The 27,140-nt window shown below is 40.1% G+C and overlaps 1 protein-coding gene across 1 annotated transcript in view; it reads left to right on the forward strand.

Moving 5' to 3' along the window:
* Positions 1-506: 506 nt before the first annotated feature.
* usp9 (ubiquitin specific peptidase 9) overlaps positions 507-27,140 on the forward strand; it is a gene marked incomplete at its 3' end in the record, with an annotated part of 228,505 nt that continues 201,871 nt past the window's right edge. The window contains exon 1 of the mRNA XM_078231879.1: positions 507-840. The remainder of the gene's footprint in view (positions 841-27,140) is intronic.

Below are 27,140 nucleotides of genomic sequence, written 5' to 3' on the forward strand. Positions count from 1 at the left end.
CGGAGGAGAGTCAGAGAGGCAGCAACAAGCTCCGGGCAGCAGCAGCAGCAGCAGCGGAGGGGGGAAGGGAGGAAATTCCAAATAGTCATGGAATAAGAAGGGGAAAAAAAACCGGGCAGCAACAATCCCTCTCTCCCTTACATTAAAAAAAATCCAAAGACGAGTAGCCGGGAGGTTATGTAGAACCAGGGCTCTTATATATTTTTTGACTGACTTTTTTTGTTGTTTTGTTTTCCGGGCTGGGGTTTAAAATATATGATGTGTGTGTGGGGAGGGGGGGGGGGGAAGGGATCCGGGGCCTTAACCAGAAGGGGACAAAATTCCCCCAATAACTGACACGTCCCCGCCCGCCCCTGAAGAAGAAGACCTTTAATTTATTTTCTCTCTTGTCTTTTTTTTAAAAACCCGCTCCTCCTCCTCCCACTATTTTCTTCCTCCTGTGCGTCTCGGTGTCGTCGCAGGCCATTGCGTCTGCTCTGTTTGTGCAGTTTTTTTTTAACCAACGCGCACCGCCGCCATATTGTTGTGTGGCTCGGTCCGGGGTTGCGAGCGGGGGCTGCTGGTTGGTGTGGATTCACTTAAAAGGGGGGGGGGGTGACAGGAAGGACTTAAAACCGGAGGGGGTAAGAAAGAGAAGAGGGGGGGAAAAAAAAGGAAAGAAAGAAGAAAACGGATCAGAAAGAGGGAGAGGGAAAAATTAAAAGTCGATTTCACCCCCCCCTCTCTCTCTCTCTCCCCTCCCCCAATCCCACCCCCCCCTCCCCTCTCCTTCCCCTGTTCACACTCACCCTCCCTACGCACCCCAGGCTTACAGTCCTGGAAAAGGAGACCTAATTCCTGGTAAGGCACAGAGCTCTCGAGTTGTTATAAATTTGCTTTTTTAAAAAAATTCGGTGTGGCTGGATTGAGAGTTTAGTTGCTGAGCGGATGCTATTTTGTTTTTTCACGGTTATAACTGGAAAAGGCTGAGCTGGGGAAAGGGAGGGGGTGAGGGGGTGGGGGAGGTGTTGTGTTGAAAGATCTGGAAAGCGCCGTGCATAACGAAAATAAGCTGTTTACATGTATGAGGGTTTTTGACGGCGACGGTGGAGCCGGCTTGCTGCCTGCGTGAGGAGGAAAATGGCTGACAGGCTCCCCTGATCGGCCTGTGGGGGGGGGGGGAGCGCCCGTTTTTTTTTGTGCCGAAAGCCTGCATTGGGTTGATGTGTCATTGGGCTCAAATCAAGGTGGCGAGTCTTTTCCCTCTTCACCCTTAAAATTGAACCTCCGGTTATTTGAACGAGCTGGAAATTGAATATTTCTCCTTTCCTGTCTGGGACTGTTAAACGCCATTTCTGAGGTGGAGTGATTTTTGCTGGTGGTAAATGTAGGCCTCGAATACGCCTGAAATATCAGGCCTAGTCTACAATTGGGTTTTAAAACAGTAATTTTGCAGCGACTTGTGTCAATGATCAGAATATATGTTTTATTTTGAAATGGCAAATTTTGAATAACTGATTTGAACACGTATTGGGCGTTTACAACTGTGATTTGTCATTCGACATAAATGTAAAGTCATTCACTTGCACAAAACCTTAATTTGAAGTTGCAATTTCACTGAGGTATAGAAATAGTGTGCTAAGTTGTTACATAAGTTAACATTTCAAGAAAAATGGTTTGCAAACCCACGATTGTAATGAAACTGTCCTCTCTTTTTACAGGTAACTTGCTGTATACTTAATGGTTTAGATGGTTACTTCTAATTGCATTTGAGCAGTCTGAACTTGTAGAAATCATTATACCTATAATTGTAAAATTGCTTCCAGTAACAAGGAATGATCTGTCTTTCTGCCATAACCTTAGGTTAAACATACACACTAGGACGACTTATTTTAGTCATTTATAAAGGTGGTTGTAATTGTGAGAATCCCATTATAAAAATTGCATGGTTACATCTGTATTGCATGCTTATAAGTAATAGACTACATTAAATTTCCCAGTAACTGTAAATTGAAAGAAAATATAGCATTTTTGAAAGCAGATGGTTACTTGCATTTTTAGAAGTTAAGATCTCTGACATTGATTATGTTGACGTGAACTAAGATGATTTCAGCAGAAGACTCTCAAACTCTCGTTTCTTTTATTTAAAAAAATGCCGGCATCCTATAATACAAATTGCTCCCCATGCACCATCTTTTGAAAAGGTATAAGGCTGTCATATTTTGTTGCATTGCCTGTCTTGAATATCAAAAGAAGTTGTGGATTTCCCAAGGTGTTGTCTTGTTTAGAAAATTTATGGATAATGTGTGTACATTGTTTGAAAATATATTTGAATTCCCCAAAGGGGCAGGTGTTTTCTGGCCCAGCAAGACTATGGGCAGTAAACGACCTGAAGATGAATCAGATTTACATCATTCAGTGATGTATTGTCGTGTGCATACAGTTTCCCTCATCAGGATAGAGTTCTGTTATTTCCATTGGATGCTCAGTTTGGTAGACTAAAGACGGAAACATGTTCATTGTAATGGAGAGCAGCTTTGAATGACAACTTTAGGGTTTAAATTTAGACTAGTTAAGGAGGTAGATTTTCAGCATATTACTGATTCATCCAGGTTATCAGTTCAAATCATGTTGCAGGATGTTCTAGAGCTGCTGTATGGAAAACCTGGAAAAGTCATGGAATTTGTAAATCACAAAAGTCATGTACATTTCCAAAAAATGCCTCAAGTCATTGAAGAGTCAAGGAATTTGAGACGGATGAGAATTTTCTGGGCAAAATTTCAACCTTTTCCAACATTTTTCTGATGCCCATCTTGCCCTCTGTAATCATTTGCTTTGTTTTGCATGTCTGGTACATGTTTTGTTCTCTTGCCTGATTCTGCCTGTTGCCCTTGCAATTTGGTTGCTTTGGACCCTGCTAGAACAACAGTAATCATTGGCCAAGTAGTATGTGCTGGATTCCCCAGTCCTTACTTTCTTGCTTGTCTTTTGTTGGGGGTGGTGTGTTTGGTGGTGTCAGTTGCAGATATTTATCGTTGTGGAGGACTCAATGGGCACTTCTTTTGGAACCTGAACATGGTAAATAAGGTAAGTTGGAACAGGAACAGCATCTGCTGGAGGAGATGATATCTAAAATGCTGCAGCAAATTGAAAAGTCATGGAATTTTAATTTACTAATGGAACAGGAACCCCGAAAATAGACTGTACTTAAACTGTTATTACTACAGTGTCGATTTACCTTTTACTTTCACCCCATTCTTTTCTGTAGGTGTTGATTTATGGGATATTATTTCACAGATGCCAGCAATCTTCTGTATTTTGCCCAAGTAACCATTCATGATGTTACAGTTTTGGCAGTGAATGTTGGCAACTATTTGACTGTTAGTGGTATTGCAACCAAGACACATCCTGACTTTGCCCAGTTTTTAAGCATGTAGACTTTGCAGCATGAGTCACTCAGTAATGTCCAGGAGTAGAAATCCTCCTTGGCTGATTTTCTCCGGTAGTCATGATGTGGAGATGCCGGCGTTGGACTGGGGTAAACACAGTAAGAAGTTTAACAACACCAGGTTAAAGTCCAACAGGTTTATTTGGTAGCAAAAGCCACACAAGCTTTCGGAGCTCCAAGCCCCTGCTTCAGGTGAGTGGAAATTCTCACTCACCTGAAGAAGGGGCTTGGAGCTCCGAAAGCTTGTGTGGCTTTTGCTACCAAATAAACCTGTTGGACTTTAACCTGGTGTTGTTAAACTTCTTACTGTTTTCTCCACCAGACTTGTCTCGACTGGTTGAGGTCAATTGTAGCATCTCAACAGATGGTTATCTAGCCTGGCACAGACTGAAATTCCTATTCCTAATGTAGCACATCTTTGTCTTTGACAGTATTATACCAGGAGGTGCTTTTATCTACCAAGTAATTGAAGGAGTCTGCTTTTAGGATTTCCTATTCTGTGGATTTGTTTTCAGGTCTTATTTGGCCTTTCACTCATTGTGCTGCAACTTCTCAAAATATAGTCTTAAAAGTATTTTTTTGAACTAATGCAGTCTTTTGATTGTGCTAAGAGTTGGGAAGCTTTTACATTTGGGTCAGGATTATATAGATTTATCCCTGGATTTAGAATTTTATGCAGTGGTACATTGGAGTTCTGTTGTAGCATCAGCAATATATTTATCTGGCAACATACAACATTTAAATTTAGAAACCAAAAATACAGTTGTTAAAAGTGGGGCAAGATGAACTTAAAGTGGGTCAACCAAAAGAGTTGTTGCTTACTCTTTATTATAAAGACTAAATCTGTCGGGGTGGGGGGCAAGGTGCAGTGTGTTAGCTGTTGTCTATCCTCTGAGCTGAGATCCATCTGTTAAATTTTCCTCGTGCTAGATTTATTGCTCGTGTGAAATGAAGTTGGATAGTGTCAACCTTTTCTGTTAGACAGTTATCAGTGTATGGAATTCATTAAAAGGCAGTATTGTTGAGGCGTTGGTTTGGTTTATATGGGAATTGGAGAAGAATCATAGTTTTGGAGTATGGTGATCATTTCACGAGGTTAATATATTAGGGTGGGATAATAAATGCTGTTTTGCCTGAGGCCTAGGTTTAGAAAAACCTGATTCTTGACGTGCATGATTGAAGGATGCTTGATCGTGAAAATTTGTTCCTCAGGTTAGGAATGTTTTTGCACTAATTCTACATTGTCTATTTTAAAGCTTTGATTGCAGATATTCTCTTGTGTATATTTGTGTATGGATATATCGTGCTGATCCAAGAAGTAAATATTATCATTTGGAGTATTTTAAGATTTCTTAACTGAAGGTCACATTAATTAAGAAATGAAATTCAACCTTTTTTATTTAAAAAAAGTCAAATAATTTCTTAAAGATTTAAGTCCACAGTGCTACTAGACAGTGCGTTCTGTCCACAGCAACATTTCTTGCTTGTGTAGGGGTCAGTACATGAGGCAAATTTTGATAGTCCATTTTTAGTTGTTCATTGGTTCCTCTCAATATGGGATCTAGTGATAAACTTGACTTAGTTTAGAAGAACAATGTTTGCAGCTTGGTTTTATAAATTTATTTGTGGGCTGTGTTGCTGGCAAGGTTCACCCATTCTTAATTGGTTTGAGAACAACAACTTGTATGGCACCTTTAACTGAATGACTTCGTAGGAGCATCAGAGAACAAAGTATGACGCTGACTTGCATAAGAACACAATAGGAACAGGGGTATACCATATGGCCTGTTGCGTCTGCCCCATCATTCAATACGATCACGACTGATGTTGGACTTCAATTCAATTTTCCTGCCTGCTCCCATGTTCCTTAATTCCCTGAGGGATTAAAAATCTGTCTATCCCAGCCTTCAATGTTTTCAATGATGCAGCATCCACCACCCTCTGGGGTAGAGAATTCCAAGGATTTGCAACCCTTTTAAGTGAAGTAATTTAATCTCAGTCCTAAATAGGTCCCTTATCCTGAGACTGTCTCTGTATTTTAGAATCCAACTAGTGGAAACAATCTATCAGTGTCAACCTTATCAAGATCCCTCAAACCTTTGTTGGTTTCAATGAAATCACCTCCGTCTTCTAAATTCCATGTCTCATCATAAGACAACCCCCCTGAACCCAGGGACCAAACTAGTGAACCTTTGTTGTACTGCCTCCAGTGCAAATATATCCTTTCATAAATATGGAGACCAAAACTGCACATACCATTCCAAATGTGGTCTCACATTTGAACTATAGCTGACTTTTTTTATCCTTTAGTCCAATCTCCTTGCATTAGAGGCCAACATGCCATTTGCTTTCCCAGTTGGCTGCTGCTCCTCTAGGGTAACTTTCTGTATTCCTTCCTATTCCTGGCACCAACACACCCAAGTCTCTTTGAAAACTTACAAGTTTCATACCTTTTAAATATTCTGATTTTCTATTCTTGTGACCAAAATGAACAACGTTATACTTCCTTGCATTAAACTCCCATCTGCCATCTTGTTGCACACTCGCTTAACCTGTTAATATCTCTTTACGGCCTCTGTCCTTTCCACGACTTGCTTTTCCACCTAGCATGGTATCATCAGCAAACTTTGATAGATTACTCTCTGACTCTTCATCTAAGTCATTAATATATATTGTAAATGGCTGAGGCACCAGCATTGATCCATGTGGCACTCCATCATTCATTCTGTGAATTTGAAAAAGCCATGTTTATGTCCACTCTGGCTTTCTGTCCATTAACCAATCCTCGATGTTAATATTATCCACAGCTCCATGAGTCCTCATCATGCCTGTTAACATTTTGTGTGGCACCTTACTAAATGCCGTTTGGAAATCCAGGTGTATTACATAGACCTCACTCAAAAAACTCTTAATAAAGTTGTTAAACTGAATTCCTCCTTTGTAAAACCATGTTGATTTGTTCTAATCATACTCTCCTTTTCTAAGTGCATTGTCAAGCCATCCTTACTAATAGATTCCAGCATTTTTCTAACAACTGATGTTTGGCTAACTGGCCTGACTTTCCCCCTCTAGAAAAGTGGTTTAACATTTGCCAACTTCCAATCTAATGGGACCAATCCTGAAGCTAAGGAATTTTGGATCATAGCCAGCACGTACACTATTCTGCTGTTATCTCTTTTTAGAACCCTAGGGTGTAGCCCATCAGGTACTGGGGTTTTTCAGACTTTAGTTCTTCAAGTTTCACTAATACTGCTTCTCTGCTGATAACCTAGGGGTTAAAAAATTAAGAAAGTTATCATCTGTTTCTGGTATAAAACTTGTGTCTTCCATTATGAAAACAGGCACACAAAATATATGCTCAGTGTCTGTTATTTCCTCATTCCCTTCAATAATTTTTCCTGTTGCTGCTTCTAAAGGGCCACTCTCTTGCTCTTTATATACTTATAAAAACTCTTACAACCTGTGTTTATACTGCTTGCTATTTTTTCTCATTCTATTTTTTCCCTTTTTAGTGGCCCTCCGCAGTTTCTAAAACCCTACCGTTCCTCAGACTTGCTACTGTTTGCTGCAACATCTTTACATGTTTCCCACTGTTCATTTACCACCATGCATTTAAGTCTTATTTACCCAATTAACCAGAGCCAGTTCTTCCCTATACAATTGGCTTTATATTTAAGATGCCTGTTTGTGATTGGAGTATGTCACTTTCAACCTGAACAGTGGTACTATGATCACTATTTCCCAGAGGATATTTTGCCATGGCATTATTAATTAACTCTGTTTAATTACACAATGCTAGCTGTAAGAAAGCTTTTAACCTTGGTTGATTCCATAACATATTGCTCCAAGGAACTGTCGCACAAACATTCCACAAACTCATCATCTACATTGTTCCAGTCTATATGAAGATTTAAATCCCCTGCAAATATTACATTGTCTTTGTTACATGCTGCAATAATGTCTTGCTTCATGCTCTTCCTGACAGTATGACTACTGTTAGGGGGCATATAAATTACTCCCATCAGTGTTTTTTGACTCTTGACATCCCTAGTTTCCACCTATACTGAATCTACTTCATGATCATCTGTCATGATCTTCTGACTACTGTCCTTGTGTGATCACTTGCTATCTCCTCCTTTGTCAGTCTGTTTGTGTTACCTAAATGTTGTGCACCCTGGAATATTTATTTTGCACCCTTAATCATCTTGTAACCATGTTTCTGTAATGGCAATTGAACTTAAATAATGTATCTCTGTTTGTGCAGAATGCTTCGCATATACAAATAAAGAGCCTTGAATTTCAATCCTTTACTTCTATTCCGTGCAGTGTTCTTATTCGCTGATGTAAAATTTTGTTAAACACTCTGTCCCATCCTGACTCACTCTGCTTGTCTTTACCGAGATAGCTTCCTCTTTGGATTTTCAAATCTTTCGCCCGAGTTGTCTTCCCCACACGTGCACACGCACCCCATTAGTTTATAGCCCTCTCTATAGCCTTAGTTAAAGGATTGGTGAGGATACTGGTTCCAGTGGAACCTATCCCAGTGGAATAGCTCACTCTTCCCTGAGAACTGATGCCAATGCCCCATAAATCAAAATTCCTTCTTCCCACACCACTCCTTGAGCTATGGATTTAATTCTGTAATCTACTTGACCCTATGTCAATTTATGTGTGGCTCAGATAACAATCCAGTGATGAATATCTTTGATCTGTGTTTTAATTTGGTCCCGAGCTCCTCAAATTCTCTCATGTAGAACCAGGAGTGATGTTCTGCTATGCCATTCGGCCCATTGAGTCCACTCTCCCATTTGATCATGGGTGATAAACTCCTCATCCCCATTTTCCTGCCTTCTCCTCGTAGCCCTTCAACCCATTACCAATTAAAAATCTGTCCAACTCCTCAAATTTACTCACGGTCCCAGCATCCACTGCACTTTGGGGTAGCAAATGTTGTTAGATAGATCTTTGGAAGCAGCAAGAGAAATCATTGGTGATTTTCTGGCTATGGTTAGGTAATAACTATGGGAGCAGTCCACGACAGTGGAGAGGCATTGGTGGAGGACGCTGTGATCAACTATTGTCAAAGGCTGCAGATGGGTTGAGAAGGACGAGAAGGGAAAGTTTACTTTTGTCACATTCAGATCAAAGTCAAAAATGATATCCTTTAGGGGCTATTTTAGTACTATGGAAGAGTCGAAAACCTGAATGAAGAAATTTAAACATGGAGTTCTGGGAAAGATAGGATCGGATTTGGGAGGTGACAACACCTTCGACTTTGGAGAGGAAAAGGAGGTTGGAGATGGAGTGGTAGTTTACAAGGATGGTGGGGTCAGTTTTTTTTGAGCACGGTGATAGAGAATTTAAATGAGGGCCAACACCTGAAACATGAGAATCTACAGTATTGCCTGAAGTGATATTGGAGAGAAAAGTAGAGTGGTCAATTTAATGGGGTTAGAATTGAGGGGGACAGGAGGGCAAATGAGCTTAGATAAATCACGAGAGAAACTAGAGTATGACACAAGTTCAGAGCTAGGGCAGAGATCAGCATTAAAGGAAGTTTGCCCAGATGTACTGGTGGAAGGGAGGCATGTGGCTGGTGGGATTGTCTTAATGACAGATGTCCATGAGCTCCAGGCATGTGATGGAGGTGAGGGTGGAGCGGTGAGGGGTTTAAGAAGAAAATTTGCAGTTGAGATAAAAAGTCATGGTTGTCTTTGCATTCCTGAATAATGATGGGCAAACTGGGCTAATGTGTGGGCTGCATGAGAGGCCCTCCATCTCCGTTGGCCACGAATGAAATCAGTCCTGTTCACTAACCATAACTCCATGAATAAGATTAAATACATTTAATGCACGCTGAGTATTTCATAATGAGTTATAGGACATGCTTAATCATTGATATTCTAAGAGAACTATCACTAAGTGTAAATGGTAAAAACAAAATAAATATTTACACTTTGGATGCAGAGGGCAGGCACAACTCTGAATGTTGTGTGCAATCAGCGTGCACCTCACTTCATTGCCCTTATTTCATGTGCATACCACTTCACTCCTACCAAAAGAGAGACATCTTCGCGGATGGAAAATCAGCGGAATGTGGCAACTCTGTGTTGGCAACAATCAACAAAGTGTTTCATGGGCCAGACTCAGAATCCAGATGGGCTGCATGTGGCCCCCAGGCCGCAGGTTGCCAGACACTGTTCCGGAACAATCCATTCTAGCCAGATCTGGTCATGGATGGCTAAGCCAACTGTCTTATCTTTTCAATTCTGCACCCTTGGACTAGACAGCGCAGAAATGAAGGTCATATCTGGAGAATGCCCAGACTGGCAGCGAATAATGGCTTTATTGGGGCAATGAACTGTCATCTTGAGCCACGGCAGTTTAAAGCCCTGTCTACAGTCTATATTTTTAGGTTCAGCCACAGTGCTGTTAGGGGAGGAATTCCACGATTTTGACCCAGTTACAGTAAGGAGCAGCAATTATAGTTAAAGTCAGAATGGTGTGTGGCTTGCAGGTGGTGGTGTTCCTATGTGTCTGCTCTCCTTATTCTTCTCATTGGTCAAGCATAGGGATTAGTAGGTGCTGCCATAGAATCCATACAGTGCAGAAGAGGTCATTTGGCCCATCGAGTCTACTGACTCTGACATTTACCTAGGCCCTGTCCCCCACTCTATCCTGGTAACCTCACACATTTACCATGGGCAGTCCACCTAACCACGTTTTTGTCAAAGCCTGTGTGAATTATTGCTGTGATCTTGTCCATGGTACACACTTTTGCCACAGTGTGCTGGTCGTGGAAGGAGTGCGTGTTTGGGGTGATGGACAAAGTGCAGATCACGCGGGCTTCATGGATGGTGTCAAGCTTCTCGAGTATTGTTGGAAATGTACTTGGAGAATAGAATCCCTGCAGTGCAGGAGGCAGCCAGCTGGCTCATTGAGTCTGCTCCAGTTCTCCAGAAGAGCATCTTATCTAGGCTAACAACTCTCCCTATCCCTGTAACCCTGTGCATTTCCTATGTCTAATCCACCTAATGTACCCCTCTCTAGACACTAAGGGGCAATTTAGCATGGCCAATTCACCTAACTTGCATATATTTGGAATGTGGGAGGAAACTGCAGCACCCGGAGGAAACCCACGCAGATAGGGGTGAATGTGCAAACTCCGCACAGTCACTCAAGGCCAAAATTGAACCTTGGTCCCTGGCGCTGTGAGATAGCAATACTCGCCACTGTGCTCTCCTCTCATCCAGGCAAGAAATACTAGTAGATCACGGGCTAGCTTTCAGAAATCTGGAAGATGAGTTCAGTGCAGAATTTGAAGCATTTGAGATGCTTTTGTCATTTTTGTGGCTGGTCTAGTTAAATTTCTGGTCAAGAGTCACTCCTGGATGTTGATAGTGATGATAATACCATTGAACTTCAAGGGAAAGTGGCGAGGTATTCTCTTGTTGGAAATGGTCATTGCCTGACACTTCTGTGGTGTGATTGTAACATCACTTATCGGTCCAAGCCTGCATGTTGTCCAGAACATGCGGTGTTTAAACACGGACTGCTACAGTATCTGAGGAGTTGTGACTGGTACCAAACACTACAATCACCAGTGAACATCACCATTTGTAACCCGCTGAAGGAAACGTCATTGATAATGCAGCTGTCCTGACGAACTCCTGCGGCGATGTCCTAAGGCTGAGATGATTGGCCTCCAATAAGTGCCATCTTTGAGCTAGGTAATAATCCAGCGAGTGAAGAGTTTCCCCGATTCTCTTTGGTTTCAGTTCTGCCAGGACCCCTTGATGCCACTCTTGGTCAAATGCTGCCACACTCACCTCGCCTCTGTAATTTAACACTTTTCTTTCTATGTTTGTACTGAGATTTGGACCTGAGTGGCTCTGCCGGAACCCACACTAAGCATTAGTGAACAGGCTATTGCTGATGGTGCTACCAAGCAGCACTTAACACCTCCCATCATTTTGCTGATGATTGTGTAGACTGGGCAGATAATTGGCAGGGTTAGTTTTAACCAAAATGCTGTGATGGTAGGTTTAATTTTGTGATTATATGGCTGTAACCTCCGAACTCCCCAGTGTCGGATTTGGTGGGTACCCCAAAGATGCGCTAGGGAGTCCTCCTTTGAACTTTACAGGTAAGAGTCCGTCAGCTTCACTGGGTCCTTTAAACTTAGTTGGTTTACGGCAGCTCGTGCATTAAAATAAAGATGTGACTTCCTTGAATCCATTGGAGTTGGACTATGCTGTGGTCTGTAGGGACTCTTTCAATTCAGGCCTCAAGCAGGTGTGGCCATCTGGGGTTTCAGTGCAGTTTTCAAGATCAGGCAAGTGCACATTAAAGTCTTCTAATTCCAGTGGGCATCACTTTACAAGCTTGTCAGAAGTTATGGCCTATGTATTTTTGAAATTTAATCGAAAAAACGGCTTCAGACTTTAAAATGCTGGTTTCATGCAGGATTGAGTTAAATTTAAGATTGTTTTTTGCAAATATTGCAGTGTATTCCACAGGGTTTGAATGGAGAACCTTTTAGGTCAATATGTAGAAGGCCCAACAAGGGACAGCGCTGTGCTGAACCTAATACTGGGGAATGAAGTTGGACAGGTGGTTGAGGTAGTGTTGGGGGAGCATTTAGCAATAGCAACCATGACGTGGTACAATTTAAGCTTGTTATCGGCAAAGAAATGGACAAGTTACGGGGGAGAGCAGATTTTAGTAAAATAAGGCAGATCTGGCCAAGGTATGCAGGGAACAGCTATTAGTGGGGAAATCTGCAAAAGAACAGTGGGCGGCATTCAAGAAGAAAATGGGGAGGGTAGACCCAACATGTTCTCTCTAGGGTGATAGGAAGGAATAACAAGCTCAGAAAAAAATGGATGACCAGAGGTACGATGAGAAGGAAGAGAGGTTCTTAGCAGGTACAAGGGGAGCAAATCAGTGGAGGCACTAGTGGAATGCAGCAAGTGCAGAGTGGAACTTAAAGCAATGTTTAAAATGTTGCACAAATTGGGATGAAGAGCTATTGTGATGAGAACCACTTTAGAATTAGTGGGCTGCACAATTTTAACTTTTAGCAATGGAATGATTTAAGATATGAAACAAAATTTAGCCCCTCTCCACCTCTAATGGTACTTACCATGTATGAAGATTATGTGGTTATGTTTGCTGTTTGTGATGTCACTGGAGTGGAACTTTGATGTCAGAGCTGATGGAGTTCTTTACAAAATGTCTTCCCAGATTTGCTTCTAATCAACAGCTTTAAAAGCATAAAACATGGAAACAATCCACTGTAAAGTGGGTACAATTAACTGCTTTATATTTTTCAGGATTGTGATATTTATAATCTGAATAATTCAAGGTAATTGGCTGAAATTGTTTATTGAGGACTGAGTGTGGGATGTGATAGCACGGTTGAGCATTTACAGCAAGATTTTTGTTCTTGGTAGAAATTACATGCTATTGAAAGATTTGTGTTCTCTGATCATTGTCTATTCATGACGTTGATATTTATTAAAAGATCTTATTGTATGTAATCAGAGGTTTTGCAACTAGGAACCCTCTGAACTGGGTTAGATTAATTGTTTTGCAATTAGCCATTCTGATAGGACAGAATGTCTTATTTATGCTCAGGATTGAAGGGTAATATAAAAGGTCTGGTGATTAAAGAAGAGTTGAAACCGTCATTTTCTCCCAAGTCAAGTCGCAAGTCATTTTCTCCAAAGTCAGTAACGTGATATTGGTCACTTGTTTTACTTCATATTCTGCAAATCTGATGGGATTAAAATGAAAGCATGGAAGTTGAAGAAGCGTTTACTTGGTTTCATTTGTTGCCTGAGCAATAATAATCCTCGGTTGTAGGCCTTTTCCTGTTCTTAGACGAACTTTGTCTACTTTCTGGGCCAAATGTTTTGGCAGTGACAAGATAATTGAATGTAAATTTAATAGTACCCTAAACATTACTCCAGAATATAAATTTCAGTGATTATTACACTAATATCTGATTCTGCAGTAATTCAGAACTATAAATTCGGAAAAGAGAAACATTTCTTCAAACATAAACATGTAAAAATTACATTTAATAAATGTTAAAATGTTTTCATAATAGCTTTTCAGTGGCAAATAAAATTTGATGTAATCACAGGGCCAGCAAACACCACCTTTCCTTGTGTTTTACAGACAGAAGATTTCTTTGTGACCAAACTTTGATAACTTTCATAACTGAATGATACAACTTCTCGTGTCAAGAATGTTGTATAGCTTGTGAGAGTAACTCAAGTGTTATGCTCAAAGCAACTACTGAAGTGACTTCGGTATTTCAGCATTCAATCCAGTTAGTATAATATATTAGACATGTAACACTGAGGTTTTGCTTATGTGTTGACGACCTGCTCATCTGGTCGTGCAAGTGTCTGGTTGGAGACGTTAGTGCAAGAAGCTGGTGAGAGTGACCACGCAAAACATTTGTTTTTGGGCTTTGAGGAGGATGGCACATGCCGTCCTCCTCAAAGGTCGAAACCTTTTAAATCACCTGTTGGAGTTGTATCCTTCATATCCAGATGTTTCCACTGATGCCATCAAACAGACCTCTCACATGAGGTCACTGAGGAATGATAATTGGGAATCTCCGATTGACAAGCTGGTTGGCCAGTTACTGCTGTGGATCTGGCAGACCAGTCTTGAAAGCAACAAATCAGCGGTGACAGTGAGTGAGATCAGACAGGACGAGAAGAAAACCTGTGCTGGATTACATGCATTAAGTTTGTGCCAAAGCGTTGATAACTATGTTGCCGCGCTGGGGTTAAAAATTAATGTTTTGTTTTTAAACTCTGTTTTGTTCTGGTTAAGTCACAAGTCAGTTTTGTTCAAGTCAAGTGACAAATCAACAAAAAATTGAGTTATATCAGACTGTGTCCAAGTCACTGAGTAGAGTCAACAACTCTACATAAAGCAGTCATTATTTTTAATATCTTTTCTCTAACTCATTCAGAAAGCCAAGTTTGAAATGCTATACATTTCAATATTAATCCATGCAATCAGTTGTAGTTACAGATTCATCAAATTGCACAGAAGAAGTCCTTTAAAGATCTTGCTGGCTCCGTGAAAGGGCAATTCAACTACTTTCAGTCCCCTATCCTTTTCCTGTAACTGCGCAGTTTGTTTTCTGTTCAGGTGCTCATTCAATCCCTTTAGAAAGTCACAATTGAATTTGCCGCCACCACCTTGTCAGGTAGTGTATTCCAGATCCTATTCGTGCTGTATTTTTAAAAAAAAATCAAGTTGCTTTTGGTTGTTTTTGCCAATCACCTTCAATCTGTCATCTGGTTCTCGACCTCACTACCAAAGGGAGCAATTACCCTTTGGACTCCATGATTTTGATCCCCAGTTCTACAGTCTATCTTCATAACTGAAGTAATTTAGCTCTGGAACCTCATCTTTTCTGCACCCGTTCACAAACTTGCAAGTATGGTTCCCAGAATTTGCCATTCTACTCCAACTGAGGCTATACCAGCGTTTAATAAAAGTTCACCATAACTCTCTTGCTTTTATACTCTGCCTTTAATTATAAAACCCAGGATCCCATATGCCTTGTTAACTATTTTCTCAACATAACCTGACACATTGAACATCTTGTCCCTTACTGCACCCCTTTTAACATTGTAACCATCCGTCCATAGTGCCATCCTTCATTATTCTCAGAAACCGTCTCATTTTATATTTTTATGTATTGAATCATTTGCTACGTATATGCCTATTCCATCAACCTGTCTGTCGTCTTGAATTCTATCACTATCCTTTGCACCGTTCACAATACTTCAAAGTTTTGTGTGATCTGCAGTGTTTTAAATTGAACCCTATGCACCCAAATCATCTGTCAACATACATCAAGGAAGTGCATGATCCTTGTGTTAATAGTTTGTTAATTATATTAAGGCCAAGAGGTGAAGGGCATTGTTTTATTAAGTACTTGGAGCACACTTAAATCGGGAGCAGCTGGGACACGGTGTGTGGAGCAAAACTGTGCGACTGAACAGAGTCATAGAATCCCTACAGTGCAGGAGGCAGCCATTTGGCCCATTGAACCTGCACTGAACAATCCCACCCAGGCCCTATCCCCATAACCCCACGTATTCACTCTCCTAATTGACACTAAGAGTCAATTTAGCATCGCCAATCCACTGAACTGCACATCTTTAGACACTAAACTCTCTTAATACAGAAAAGCGCCATGTCTTGGTTTTGGCTTCATAAAGCGGCTTGGATCTGGCTACCGTTAGTGCTAACCTTCGAGAGCCCGACTGTATACTTTTGTCCAATCTTAAAAACTACGGTTCGCCATTGCTGTTTCCTGTCAGTGTCCTTTTTATTCCATGGAGTTCAATTTGCAGAAAATGTGGCAAGCCCACGTACATCACATCAGCTGCATTATCTTCATGAACTCTGTTTCCTTATCAAGTTAAGCACAATCTGCCTTTAACAATTCCAAGCTGGCTTTCCTTAATTAATCCATTCTTGTCTGAGTGGCTTAATTTTTGTCCCAGATATTTTCTAAAAGCTTTCCCACTACCTTCCTAGGAAACTTGAAAGTAGGCTGGCCAATTTTCGTGTCAAAGTGGGCGGCCTTAGGCCCGTTCACAAGTGTGCACAATGCACAGCAACATATTTAAAGAGGTATCACAGGCATTTCAAATTTGAGCAACAAGTGAAGCTAGCCACACTGCTGCTATGCACTAGCAACATGAGTTATTTTCCTGGAATAGGATGCTGTAATCAAGCCAAAAGGATCTTCTGCCTATCACACAAATGAGTATCGTGGTATATGAATTTCAATCCTGGTGCGATGCCAGATGTGTAGGCTGTACGTCCCAACTACTGTTGGATTGTATCAAACAGTACTTCCCTTTGGCCGTTTGCAGTAGGCAGAGTACTGACTGTATTCAACCAGCTGGTTCTTGCACAGCTCAGACTATAATATCTAATATTAGTTGTGATTCTATGATTGGACAACACTTGCTGAATAATCCCGAGTGTGCTAAGAATAACACTGACAACCAATTTAAGACTCAGTCCGGCTCACAATGTGGCTAACTTGACTTGCCAGAAACGTCACGCCCAGGGACATTAATTCTTTTGATGCAAATTATGAAGGCTGTATTTGTGATCCTGTTTAATTGCATCAATAGAATTTATTGGCCTGACTCATTTTAGGCTTCGGCTAAAATATTGGAACTAAAGTTTATTTATTCGCCGCAAGTAATCTTACGTTAACACTGCAATGAAGTTACTGTGAAATTCCCCTAGTCACCACACTAGGGCGCCTGTTTGGGTCAATGCACCTAACTAATGCAATGTTAGTGCACACATCTGGAAATGGAGAGATTTGATTGAATGCTTTGTCATTTTTGAAATTAGTTTTGAATAAGCCTTCACAGAAAAAAAGCTTTCTCGTATGCACTATCACTAGCCCCACTTTGCAATGGACCTTGCAGAAACTTACAGATGAGGCTACTGAAACATTTTGCAGAACCCTTGGAAATGACAAAGGGAGAAGTTTCATCCTGAAAATATAGGTAGAACTGAAACATTTACTTGCCTTTAATGTTGGGGAAACATTGCAAGGTGCTTTGAAAACTTGGAGAAGATGGATGCCTAGCCAAGAAAAAGGAGATGGAATGAGGTGCATGAAAGGCCTTTGCTTGAGTTATGTTCTAAATCAGACTTGTCCAAGGTCCAGTCCATAGGCTGATTGCAGCCCTTGAGGCATTTTCTTCTGGCATGCCATATCCTTGGAGAAAACCATTCAAATCTCAAAGACTTAGGACAGAATTTTTAAAAATGCTCAGTGACTGCTCATCCAATCACAGGTTGGTTTCTCCATGCATTGCATTGGTTGTTGATTGGATGTTCAGTGTGCAGTTCTGGCCACGACAGTATAGGAAGGATGTGATTGCTTTGGAGAGAGTGTGGAGGAGATTCACCAAGATGCTGTCTGGGATGGAGCATTTAAGTTATGAATAGGGGTTTGATAGGGCGGCACGGTAGCACAGTGGTTAGCACTGCTGCTTCACAGCTCCAGGGTCCCGGGTTCGATTCCCGGCTTGGGTCACTGTCTGTGTGGAGTTTGCACATTCTCCTCGTGTCTGCGTGGGTTTCCTCCGGGTGCTCCGGTTTCCTCCCACAGTCCAAAGATGTGCGGGTTAGGTTGATTGGCCAGGTTAAAAATTGCCCCTTAGAGTCCTGAGATGCGTAGGTTAGTGGGATTAGCGGGTAAATATGTGGGGGTAGGGCCTGGGTGGGATTGTGGTCGGTGCAGACTCGATGGGCCGAATGGCCTCCTGCACTGTTGGGTTTCTATGATTCTTCTATGATAGGCTTGAGTTATTTTTGTTCAGTCAGAGAAGATTGAGGGGCAACCTGATGGAGGTGTGCAAGATTATGAGGAGCTTGGACAGAGTGCATAAGGAGCAGCTGTTCCCCTTGGTTGAAGGGTCTTCCACAAAGGGACTTGGGTTCAAGGAGAGGGGCAGGAGGTTTAGGGGGATGTGAGGAAAAGCTTTTTTGCCCAGAGATGGTGATGGTTTGGATTGTGCTGCCTGGGAGGGTGGTAGGGGAGGGTGGTAGAGGCGGGTTGCCTCACATCCTTCAAAAAGAACCAGGGTGGTCATAACGTTTGAGGGCCAAGTGCTGGTAAATGGGATTAGGTGGGAGGTGAGATGTATTTTGCGTTTCAGTGCAGACTAGATGGGCCGAAGAGGGTGAGGGGCATGCGGTGTGAGGGCAAGGCTGAAGGGCAGGAGGGGGAGGGTGTGAGGGGCATGAGGGAGGGAGGGTGTGAAGGGTATGAGGAGGGAGAGTGTAAGTTGACATGAGGTGGGTGGGAAAGAGAGGAGGCATGAGGAGGGGGAGGGCGGGAAAGAGAGAGAATATGAAGGAGTGAGGAGGGCAGGTGGGAGAGAGAGAAAGAGGTGTGTGCGCATGTGTCCACAAGTCTGTCTCACTCCCTGGCTCAGGATTCTCATTCACCCTTGCCCAAACACTCCATCGTCCACTTTCACAAGGGTGCGGGTGATTGAATGAGCACCCTAAGACTTGGAATAAGCCAGACCAACAAGTCTTTTTCAAAACTTATAAATTGTTTAATTTTGCATTGGCCCCTTGAGTTAAAAATGTTTTGAAATGTTGTCCCCATCCAAGCTAGAACGTTTGACAAGCCTGTTCTAAATGGTGATGAGAAGTGTAGCAGGGGCTAATTTGCATTAAAACAAGACTATCTTTACATCAATGAGAGTCATGTATGTAAGAAATATTTCCTGGAACATGTTAAATGTTCAAATTACTTCACAAACCTAGTGTTGATATTTCATTCAATTTTTAAGCTGGAAAATTAATGTGCCCAGTTATTTGAATTAAATGGTGTGAATAAGTGGAAATTTAGTGGGCCTATCTTTTAAGAAGCTCCTTAACCCCTTTTCTTTGACCATCCTCCTGGTATTATCTTATGTGACTTGGTGTTATTATTGTGAAGCACTTTTAGACATTTTGACATTAACGATGTTTACAAATGCAAGTGAATTATCAGATGAGTTGAATTAAGTGACTTTGCAATGAGTGGAACAGTTTGTGTCTAGATCTTTCCAATGAAGTAAATCAACTTTTGGATGAGCTATAATATGACCAATTGGTCATTCTAGCTGTCATTCAGCTCTTGCCTTTTGCACCAATACACCATGATGAACTATTTTAAATTTGCTTAAAGCTTTTTCTTTCTTCACCGTAAATGATTGTAATTCACAATCCTGTTCCATTGAGAAAATAAACCATTTGCAATAAAATATCTTCAATATGGCAGCCACTAATTGGAATTCTGGAAGTGGTGAATTCATTTCTGATGAGTAAACAACAAATGAGTAATTCACTGCCCTTTATAATGTGATCACAGTGCTCATGTTCACACGGTGTATGCATGTCTATTTTAACTTTCTCAGGAAATGGAAAGCACTCAGCACGCTAGTTTTTAAAGTATTTTGTTACTGCATGTTGTCAGGCAAGGTTAATCCTAACACACTTTGCCTTTTTCAAAGGCTAACTTTTGTAGTCTGTTTATAATCCCTTTATTGGGAGAACTATGTTCAGGCTGATTGTGATGGGCTGCATTTAGACCTACAGCAATTAAATGTAGACACGTGAAGTAAACTTACTCTTATTGAGAATGTGTGTGTATATATAGTGTTTTCTGCTAAAATTATTACTATGGTTAAAACAATGTTGCTGTAGTCACTGACTCAAAATTATAATTGAATAGCACTGTCCTGAGAAAGTAACTAGTCTGGGATTGTACTAATAGAAGACCAATTTTGTGGCTCAGTCTGTATTACATTTTGTCTCTTACGAAACTATATTGGAATTGGGAACAGGGGTAGGTCATTTGACCCATTGAGCCAGTTGTGCCATTCAATAAGATTGTTGACTGATCTGATTGTGGCCTCGACGACTCTTTACTCCATATTCCCGATACCCTTTGACTACCTGGTTAGTCAAGAATCTTCCACCTATGCCTTAAAAATATTCAATGACCCAGCCTCCATCACTCTCTGGGGTGAGAGTTCCACAGACTCATGGCCTTCAGCGTATCAGTCTTTTGGGTATGCAGCTTTGCTCAAACTCCTACTCCACTTTCCCCTCTAATCTTATCAGTTTTCTCTTGCTTCTGACCCCAACTCTAGCATCACAAAATAGGAGCCTATTCTGAGTGCTAAAAAATTGGAAATGTTCAAACTGGTTGTGCCATATGATGCCAATTGTTATCCATTTAAATTCAGGAGGAAGTAGTGGCTTCAAGTTATCACCTTAAAAGTTCACGCCCCAAAGGACATTTGAACAAACGTACCCAGAAAAACCTATTGGCTTAAAAATGAGGGCATTCAATTTCGACTGTGCATTATCTTTCCAAGTCTTGCTACCAATGCAAAACTTAAAATTCAAGCATAGCATTCTTCACTCTGTCTCCAATTCCAAATGATTACTCATCTTCAATTTGCATTTTTCCAAGCCTTGTTCACACCCTTTTGTGTTTGTATATTAACCTTTGATAACATGGCATAAAGTGTGCATTATTTGTGCACTTGCCCATCTCTTGAGTCTTGCATTGCATTTCTGATTTACTCAAACTTGAGCATTACGTTTTTGCTTGATGTTCATCATCCAAATAAATCTTCTCAAATTTCTTACTAAACAAATTTACTTAACTAGAATTAATTTGAAGCAGAGCTCGAACCAATTAAATATCATAAAACTCAAATTAAATTGCCATTTTTTTCTTTAGTCTTCCGACAAGGCTGTTTTAACTTTTAAGCCTTGTATTTTGTGTTTGCAGTTTCATTACAGTTTGTACTTGTAGGCCTTAACCTTTCAGAAGCTGAAAGTTCAAATTAATATCTTCTCCAGAGCAAAGGAAACTGCAGAAAAATCAAACTTTGCCAAAGTCATAATTTTCCAGCATGCAATAATAGAATTTGCTGCAAGTGGAAAGGTATAGTAAGTACCTTTGGTATAAAACAATTTGAGAGTTTGCGATTTTTAATTCGGTGCTTTGAATGGCTAGCTGCCTTAGAGAGCAAGAGTAGGTTTTCACCACTTTGCTCATTTGAAAATTAGCATTGAATTCAATGCTAATCGGTTCTGGTTGTTATTTTTCTCAAATTATGTTGAGCCTTTTCCCTCAACACAGCCTATTGGAATCAAATTGTACAAGTATTTCAGGGCAGTGTTACTATGGATAGAATTGTTTGCTTTGTTCTTCTAGATGAAAAGCATTCTTAAAAATGACACTGCAGTGAAAGAAAGTGGAAAGAATTTTGGAACCTTAGTGAACAGAGACTTTCATACAAAATCTAATGTCGATCAGCACAGTGCAAAATTGTAGAATTCCGTTCTGCCCAACCCAGTTAATCTCTAAAATACTAATATTCCAATAAAAATGCAGTTTGACTTAATTGATCTCAAAATTAGTGACCCTAATATATTAAGTGTCACAGGTCAAAGCATCCTTTTTTTAAAAACTACAGTGTCACTTCTGATTGACTCTGCCCAACTTATTACCATTGTGGGCCACAGAGTTAGTTACCTTTGAGCTACAGAGCTACATATAAAGTTTATTTTCCATGTTTAATGTAATTCAACCTGTTGGTCACTGATTTTGGAATTCTAATTGAACTTTTATCTAATTATATAGCTTTTTTTAAGCGTTGAAGCATTCATCTTTCAATCTTGGATTTAGACTTTTTGTGTAGTGCATTGACTCTCAATTCAAAACAGCCAGTGCATAATTTTCAGTAATGCATCAATAACACTTACTCCATTCTGTTGCCAGAATGTTTGACTGCAGTTTTTGGAATTACTTGCTTGGTTGTTTTTAAGGTAATTTTAAATAAACAGGAGGATAAATTCTGAAAACTTTATTCAGCTAGGGTTTTGATTTTTGTTGATTTTTCAAATGAATGTGTGAAAACATAAGGCAAAACAGATCTGCCTCAAAATGGCACACTGCGTGAATTACAAAGTTACATTTAGCAACTTTGAATCATGAACATGATTTTTTTAGTTGGAAACGTCCAGTTGCTTCTAACAATATTTAAGCTGGTGTATTTCTGAAAATAAGCTGTTCACTTCTCGCTTCCAAAAGCGTATCAAACTAAAACCTGAGTTTTTGGTCATCCCAATTTGAGCTCTTTTAATAAAAACAAATAGAAGTTTGAATGCTTTTCAGGTCAATACACCACCACCACCGTCACCCACCCAAACCACATACCTCCTTTGGTACATGTTTTGTTCTGTCTTCAGTTTTAAAAATGGCAGTGGAAAAAATTGAATACTTGACAACACGATATGTATTTTTTTACATCATAATCAACAAAGTTATGGAATTTGAACACTAAGCTGCTGGTCAGTATCCAAAAGTACCCCATAATTGCAAATGTAATTTTAGTCGCTGTGAATTAGTGGCTTTTATTAGCTAGATGGAGCACAGAAACTGGCCCAACATTGGGTGTAAAAAAAAAATAGACACACCAATTGCACTTGTGGCCATTTATGCACAAATATCACAGCAACTTGGCGACAGATGGGTTTTTCTGGTAGGCAAGATGTAACAAGTGGTGTGCTACAGGGATCAGTGCTGGGAGTGCTGGACATGCTCCAGAACAGTAACCAAACAGAATGGTTTAAAAGACATAATGGGAATTTATAAGAAAAGTGCTGCGATAATCATAGGGGATTTTAATTCGCATGTAGACGGGAAAAATAAGATTTGCAAAGGTAGACTTGATGAGAAATTCATGAAAATTTTTTGTGATAGTTTCTTAGAACAGCATGTTTTGACACTAACCAAAGAGCACACTATATTGGACCTGGTATGAGGAGAGAAGAATGGCTCCAAGACTAGTATTTTAAACTTGGAAAAAGGGCGATTATAAGGGCGTGAAAGTCGAACTAGCCAAAGTGAACTGGCAAATTAGTTAAGGGATAAATCACTAGAGATGCAGTAATGGACGTGGAGGGGAATATTTCAGAATGCACGGAACAGATACATTTAAACAAAGAAAAATTCCAAGAGGACTGCCCCCACATCTGTGTTTAACTAAAAAAGTTAGAAAATATTAGCTAAGAAAAAGCATATACTTGTGTAAGGATGGGTGGCAGTTCAGAAGATTGGGTGGAATATGAAAGCCAAAAAATGACCAATATTAATAAGGAAAAATTAAGAGCACAAGAGAAAGTTAGCTAGAAATATAAGTCTGAGTTTCTATAGATATTTAAACGAGTTAACAAAGTGAGTGGTTCATAGGAAGTGAGTCTGGAAAGTTGTTAATGGAAAACAAGGTGATGTCATAAGAGTTCAATAGGTTTTTTGCATTGGTCTTCAGTATAGAGAATGCAAGTAATATCCTGAAATTAGCTACAAGTTGGCTATTAGTGAGACAAACTGGGAAAATAAAATAACTAGTGAAGTGGTACTGAGCAAATTGTTGGAACTGCAGGCTGACAAGTCCCGGGGGCCTGGAGGATTTTTTATCTTAGGGTCTTAAAAGAAGTGGCTTGTGAGACAGTTGGTGTATTGTTTTTAATTTTCAACAATTCCCTAGTTTTGAGCAAGGTTCCATTGGATTGGAAAATAGCGAATGTAACCCCTTTATTCAAAAAAGGAGGGAGACGGAAAGAGGAAACTGCAGGCCAGTTGTTATCTCAACACCTGTTTTAGGGGAAATGTTAGAGACTATTGTTAAAGATGTTAAATTCTTAAAGATTCTTAAAGCAGGGCACTTGGAAATCAGGCAGAGTAAACATGGTTTTGCAGGGGAAGTCGTGTTTAATCAATTTATTGGAAGTTCTTTATAAGAGGTAACATATGCAAAGAAGAGCCAATGGCGGTTCTGTACTTAGATTTCCAGAAGTCATCTGATACGGTGCCATATCAAAGGTTATTGTGTAAAATAAAAGCTCGTGGTGTTGGGTGTAATATAATGGCATGGATAGAAGTTTGGCTAGCTAACAGGAACAGGGAATGGCGACAAATGGGTTTTTCTGGTAGGCAAGATGTAACAAGTGGTGTGCTACAGGGATCAGTGCTGGAACCTCAATTTGTTTTACAATTTATATAACCAACTTGGATGAAGGGACTAGAGGTATGGTTGCTAAATTTGCTGATGAGACAAAGATAGGACAGCAAGATGTGATGGGGATGCGAGGAGGCTACAGGTTGAGAGTGGGTACGAATCTGTCAAAAGGAGTATAATGTAAGTAAGTGTGAAATGGTCCATTTGGAAGGAAGAATAAAAAAACTTATTAAATGGTGAGAGATTGCAGAGCTCAGTTTCAGAGGGATCTGAGTGTCTAGTGCATGAATTACAAATGGCTAGCATGCAGGTACACAAAGTAATTAGGAAAGCTAAGAAATGTTATTGTTTATTGCGAAGGAAATTGAATATAAAAGTAGGGAGGTTATGTTTCAGTTATACAGGGTATTGGTGAGACCACCTCTGGAGTACTGAATATTGGCCTCAGGTCAGGAAGGATGTAAATACATTGGAAGCAGTTCAGAGAAGGATCAGCTGCAGTTTAGAAGACTAAAAGGCAACTTGATTGAAATGTATATGATCTTGGGAGGTCTTTTGGGGAGGATATTTTCTCTCGTACTAGTTTCTCGAATCTAGTACTCGGGGTCACTGTTTAAAAATAAGGGGTCACCCATTTAGGATGTTTTCTGAGGGTTGAGAGCCTTTGGAACTCTTTGTTGAAAGGCGTTGGAAGCAGATTATTTGAATGTTTTTAAGGCAGCGTTTGATAGGTTCTTGACAAGCAAAGAGAGTGCAAGATTATTATAGGTGGGTATAGTTGAGGTTATAATCTGATCAGCAATGATCTCATTGGAGAGGCATGAAGGAGAGCATGCCCCCCCACCCCCACACCAAAGAATTGTGATTTTAAAAAAATATCCAGTTGTTTCCTTTGTTCATTTAGATTGAGTCCTCTAGAGGGTGCTGTGCCATTTCCATCTCCTGCTCCCAGCAATTTAGTGCAAAATATCACAGAATTGTTATGATGCAGAAGGAGGCCATTTGGCCTATCGTGTCTGCATCGGCTCAGCAAACGAACATCATGACCTAGTGCCATTCTCCAATCTTTTCCCCATAACCCTGCACAGCATGGCAAATAAACGGGCAATTTATTTTACAGCAAATTGAGTCCTATATCCTCAGAGGCATTTATTGGTATATAAAGTCACCTATTTTCTGCCAGTCTCTCTTCTTGCTGAAGAAAAAAAAAATCAGCAAACATTAAAAGAACAAATTATTGGAACAGGAGTGTCGATAGTCTTTTGATTCTAGTTGAATTTATAGAGTTTACATCATCGAACTTTTTATGGTCTTAAAGGAACATGTTCCTGTACTTAAAATGTTTTGTTTTGTATCGGAATTTGTTCCTATCCATAGAACATTCTCTGGCTACAGTACTAAGGGATCTTTCTTGAAATTTTAAAAGAAAGAACTGTCTACTACTAATTTCCTGATGGCATAAAAAATATCAGTTTCATGGATTTAATAAGAATGAAATAAAGACTTGTCATTTGGAAATGGAGTTCTTCAGTAATTGAAAAGATTGACACAGGTGGACTGACCTTAACAATCAGATTTTCAAAAAGGAAATCCAGGGTTCTGATTAGTGTGAAGAGCCACAAGTAGCCCTGAGTTGGAGCAAAAGGATATTATACCTCTTTTTTTGGAAAAACTTTCAAACAAACTGGAGATTGATTTAGTTTAGGCAAGCTTCATTTACAGTATCTCTTAAAAGGTGTTCAGTTACAGACCACTGGTGATTTGCAATGACTTTTCACTTTCCATCAGGGAACAGGATGGTTCATTAAGTGTATTTGTTCCTTGGTTGAAAAGTTGATATTTATGCAAAATCTTGAACCATTGGGGGGAATAGTTAAGGAAATATAATAACTTGTTGAACCATGAACCGTGGAGAATTTTGAGGTTACTTTGCAATTTTTATCAAAGAATAAGTTACCAAAATCAATAATTTCTTGAAGGCAGAATGCAAAAATGGAAACAGGCTGACTACAAGGGAGGAAATGCCTAATTGTACACAAGGGGTTGCTGACAACTTGGGGGTTAGGCCCTAATGATCTGAGAAGGGCCGAGGGACATTCTCCTGAGCTACCACTTCCATTCAGTTGCCCCATCCTAAACACTGCTACACCTTATCAACACACTTTTGCTCCCCACCCAAGGTACCAAACCAGCTTAACCATGCAACTGAACCCCAGCAACGTCTATCATTCTTAGGTCCTTAATTAAAATCACACTTCTGGCCAGAATTATGCAGTATTCTGAGTGTTCACTGTAAAATGGCAGGATTAGATTGACTACCAGAAAACCCAAATTTATAATTTACCATGCACATTATTTTCTTCCCATTTAAGTAATTAAGGGAACAGCATAGTGGTAATCTTAATGGACTAGAAATGCAAGAGCCTGTACTGATGTTCCAGAGACCCGAGTTCAATTCCCACATGGCAGTTGGTAGAATTTAAATTAAATGAACAAATAAGTCTGAATTGAAAATGCTTGTCTCACTAGTAATGATTATGAAACCATTAGATGTTTGTAAAAATCTATCTAATTCACAAATATCCTTTTACGGAAGGAAACTGCTGTCCTTATCTGGTCTGGCTGGTGTTATTTCAGACGCAGAATGCATAGGAACATACAAACTAGGAGCAGGCCTTTCAGACCTGTCCCACCATTCAATAAGATCATGGCTGATCTGACTTTAACTTCATACCCACCCTGTAACCTTTCACTCCCTTGTTTGACAAGAATCTATCAACCTCTGCCTTGAAAGCATTCAAAGACTTGTCTTCCATTGTCTTTTGAGGAGTGGAGTTTCAAAGACTCATTCAAATAAAATAAAGCCGAGTTCAACATAAATTAAACTGATCGTGAAACTATTCAGAATTCAGACACAGTTGTACTGTAAAATAGAAAGGCATATTAATAATATTTCTGATGTCAGGGAAATTGTCAGAGCATTAGTCTTGTAAATGCTCTTAAATCATTTACTGAAGTTGCTACTATAGCAGTGACATCAGTATCTCACACTCATTCAAAATGTACTCATCATATTAGCATCTCTGAATAGCCCA

The sequence above is a fragment of the Mustelus asterias genome, chromosome 17 (assembly GCF_964213995.1).
Source record: "Mustelus asterias chromosome 17, sMusAst1.hap1.1, whole genome shotgun sequence".
NCBI lineage: Eukaryota > Metazoa > Chordata > Chondrichthyes > Carcharhiniformes > Triakidae > Mustelus > Mustelus asterias.